Source organism: Sinocyclocheilus rhinocerous, unplaced genomic scaffold (assembly GCF_001515625.1).
Source record: "Sinocyclocheilus rhinocerous isolate Xijiao unplaced genomic scaffold, SAMN03320098_v1.1 scaffold592, whole genome shotgun sequence".
Taxonomy (NCBI): Eukaryota; Metazoa; Chordata; class Actinopteri; order Cypriniformes; family Cyprinidae; genus Sinocyclocheilus; species Sinocyclocheilus rhinocerous.
In genome coordinates, this window is record NW_015642562.1 from 407,358 (window position 1) to 412,028 (window position 4,671).

Genomic DNA, 4,671 nt, shown 5'->3' on the forward strand with positions numbered 1-4,671 from the left:
CAGAAAGCCCCAGGTAACGTTGAAAAAACACTCTATTAACATTACTGGAAGAATGTTTGTTCATAACGTTGAGAGAACGTTCCCTATTAGCTGTGTACTTGTTTCAGAATGTTCAGAGAACATTCAAAAGTAACATTTCCATAATGTTTGCATAATGATAAAATGGAACTTTCCCTGAATGTTTATTCTAAAATTCACATGACCAAGAAAAATGTTTTTAAAAACTGAAATTTCCGTGAACTAACGCTTTCATAACGTTATCAAAACATTCTTAGAACACATATTTGTTAACTAACTTTTTTTTGCATCACAAATAAGCTTGGCTCAAATTGTAGGTTAAATTCGTCATACTTCATGGTTAAGCTTGGTGAAAAACTGCTTCATTTGTTCAAACCTAAACAGTATCAGTAAAAAACAGTGCTATGTATTTAAAAATGCGGTATTTGGCCCATTGTTTGTGTGCAGCACATATCTATTGGGGCCACATACATACTAATGTCTGAATCCTCTGGAGCGTCTCCTTTGGTTTGGTGCATGAGTGAGCGTTACTGAAGCTGCTGCTATAAAGAGCGTCTCAAATCAGACACAATCAGGCTCCATTTCCATTAGGATGCTGTTTGTGGAGCGCTGCCAATGTAGACATTAGACCGGGAGTCAGATCACTGCGGTTGGAGACCCATTATGTTTTCTGACCAGAATGACCAGGATCAAACAGTCAGGGCACACGAGACGAGACTGTCAGCTTGTTTTATCCTATTTGAAGAGCAACAAACATTCAGCAGGCAGCAACACGAGTTTCATCCAGAAGAACTTTGCGTTTGGTCAAGGTTATGCTAATGTTTGGCTTGTTAAATCTTAGTCTTGTCTCTCTGTGTGAATGAGAAAAACAGACACTAGTTTGGTTTAGAATCAGGTCAAAGCCTGTGTTTTGCTGACCTGATGTCAGTGTTGACCACTTGTAGTTCTGTATGTAATACTGCAGTCAAACTAATGATAAGACTCACTGTCAGGAAAAATAGCATCCCAGTATATTGCAGGACATGACTTTTAAAAATGGGGCTGTTCCCAGTTTTATCCGAGAAATGAGGGCACACAACTCCTTGGAATTCTTTTTGTCACGATCAAAGTCAGACAGTCACTCTTTAACAGGGCCATAATATGTATTATAAGGCCAAATTGTGCAAACTATTTGAATTTTTTCTTCAGATTTCACTGTATCATTTAACATGATTCATGTAACATAATAATAATAATAATTATTATTATTATTATTATTATTATTAAATTATAATAAAAAAATATTTTTTTTATTATTAATATTATTAACTGGGTCTCACAATAAATATGCCACCATTATTAAGTCAGCATTATTAGCTAGTAACAGTGGTGAACTCAACAAAGATCCTGTACACAAAATGTTGTATATTTATATAAATTAATAATTTATTTAGAATTAATAACAGTTACAACTTTGAAATATGAATGAATTTAATTATATTATGTAATATCATAATTAAATATTATATATTATAATATAACTTTTATGTTATTTACATGATTTATGTAATGTAATTCCTAGTTGAATCAGGTTTATTATGGTAAACTAAAACTAAACCATAAAAATATGTTACTTGAAAGTAAGTGTTAACTGAAATAAAATAAAATAAAATCAACTTATTGGCTATCTGCCAAAGCAACATTTAGCATTTTCATTTAGTTTAACCTGTACTAAAAAAAAAAAAAAAAACCTGAAATAAAAATGTAATAAAAACTATATAGACATTTAAAAAAGAACAAAAAAATACACAACAAAATTACTCAAATTTCAACTAAAATTAAAATGAAACTGGGAAATATAAAGACAAAACCTAATTCAGTATATTAATAAAAAACTATAATTGTATCTCAATAAAATTAAAATTAAGTGAGACTCGACAAGAAATGTTACAGGAGCCATTTCTGTATATTAAGCATAAAATTAATAGTGAATGTGTGCACATTGTGAACTTAATTTAATAAACATTCAGTAAACTAAAAATGTCACTTGCAAATAGTTAACATGCATTACTTGCCTATACGACAAATTCTAGATATTCTACTATTTCCTTTCTTTTTCTTATTCATTTAAATCCTTTCTTTGTTTTTTGTTTATAAAAATCATTTCATTGTATTCAAAACAGGTTTGATGCACAGTGTTCAAAACAGGTTACGGCATTGGTGTGTGGATTGAAGCGCTCTCGCTGAGGTTAATCCTGATGAGAAGGCATACAGTGAATGCTTCATCCAGCGAGGTGCTGCTGCTGTGTGTGTGTTTGATCTGTTTGATGTAGAAGCACTTTGGCATCTGTTTGCCCGCTGCTGTCTGGGTCTGGCACAGGAGAAGCATGGCGGTCGGATCAGAGCAGCCTGGCGGCAGGTAAACAAACGCTTTTTGGCAGTTCATGTACTGCTCTCTCTTCTTGCTTCAGTTTCTTCCATTCTTCTTTCTTCTCCTCTGACAGTGGTTTTAGGGCTCCACAATGATCACAAACAATGTCTCAAAGCCTGGTGAGCTTCCTACCACCATTCAGGCCAGAAGGGTTTTCACTGATGCATTGAGAAAATCAGGTAACGGTGGAAAAACCCTCAAAATTAGTGCAGAAAGCAGTTTGTAATTACCTGATAGAGTCACCTATTCACCCTCGGGCCATCCAAGATGTGGATCAGATTTGAAGAAATGTAGCATTGCATCAGTGTCTCAGCAATGGATGCTCTGCAGTGAATGGGTGCCGTCAGAATGAGAGTCCAAACAGCTGATAAAAACATCACAATAATCCACAAGTAATCCACACCACTCCAGTCCATCACGTCTTAATGCTGGATGTGTTTCAGCTTTTGTCTTCTCCAGATGTTCACTGATGGACTGGAGTGCTGTGGATTACTTGTGGATTATTGTGATGTTTTTATCAGCTGTTTGGACTCTCATTCTGACGGCACCCATTCACTGCAGAGCATCCATTGCTGAGACACTGATGCAATGCTGCATTTCATGAAGAAACAAACTCATCTTGATTATAATGCAGTCTAGTTTGGTAGCAGTGTAGAAACAGTGATCGCTGCACATGAAGGGCTTTGGTTTGTAAATGAAGACATTAGTTCTGTAGGTTTGAGATGTAACAAATGTCTTTTCCTGATAAGTACTAATGCTAATGTCTTGTTAAGTCTGAAGCGTTAGTTTCTGTCCTCTGTTGTTCTGCTGCTAATGGCTGGTTACATTCACATGAGAATAGAAGAGCTGATAAATTCTTCACTTTCTGAGACTTAGAGAAATCAGTGTCTTCACACACAGAATCCCTGCGTGTCTCTCTAGAAACCCGACCGTGTCAAAGTTCAGCGGCAGCAAATCAAATAGAGATTTGGAGAACAGAGGCCGGCGAATCGCTCGAGGAGACAGAAGACAGACTCAGCAGTTAGAGCCGTGACCTCGCAGGTCACCGGAAGATTCCTGTGCTGATTACTGGAATGTCAATCAGCGTCAGTCATTAAGTCTAATCAATGGACTGTGTCCGACGTACCTAATTACCTTCCACACCCCCGATGATCCTCGGCAGAGGTGCTGTAGCGGCTGAAGCGTGTCGCTTTGCTGCACTGCGGGCCACTTACATTCAAGAGCAATGACTTTTACTAGAGCTTCAACTAAACTGTACTTAAAAATGCAGATTGTTCATTTATAAGTGCAATATCCATTATACAGAAAAATAGACTGTTTTTGAGATGCATGCAACCACTTAAATTCAAGCATCTGACAAAGGTTGCATGATCAAAACATTTCAATTAATATTTTTTTAGTTTTCTGCAGCAGTGTGAAGGATTTTTCTTCCATTATGAAATGACGCTGTAATTAATGAGCACTCTTATATATACAGTATATACAGTGTGTGTATATATATATATATATATATATATATATACACACACAGAATGGAGTGTATTGAAAATCTGAAATAGCACAAAGTTTCCTGTGAGGGGTAGGTTTAGGGGTAGGGTTGGTGTAGGACAATAGAATATACGGTCTGTACAGTAGAAAAACCCCCCACTTTTCACAAAAACAAACCTGTGTGTGTGTGTGTGTGTGTGTGTGTGTGTGTGGTAGTAATTTCAGTAATTTAGAAAAAAAATTATGTAGTAATTTCAGTCTTACTAAATATTAGGTATTATTAAATATATAAATATTTATTATTAGTAATAGTAGAATTAGTATTAGTAATTAGAATTATTATTATTTTTAAATAATGGGAATTAATATTAATTAAAATAGACCTATTACTTAATTTAATAATTATTCAAATAAATTATAATATTTTGTTATTTACATGATTCATGTAATGTAATTCCTGGTTGAATCAGGGTTATTATTAAAGTTAAACTAAAACCAAACAAAAAATAACCAAAACGAAAACCATAAAATTGTATTACTTGATACGAAATAAATGTTAATTGAAATAAAATACAGAAAAACTCAAACTTATTTCAGTTATAAATTTCAGTCTAACTAAATATTAAGTGTTATTAGATATAATAATAATAATAATAATAATAATAATAATAAATGTTAATTAAGATTAATGAAAATGAATTAAATCTAAAACATTGAAATATTAATTAATTTGATAATCAAATAAAACTATAATA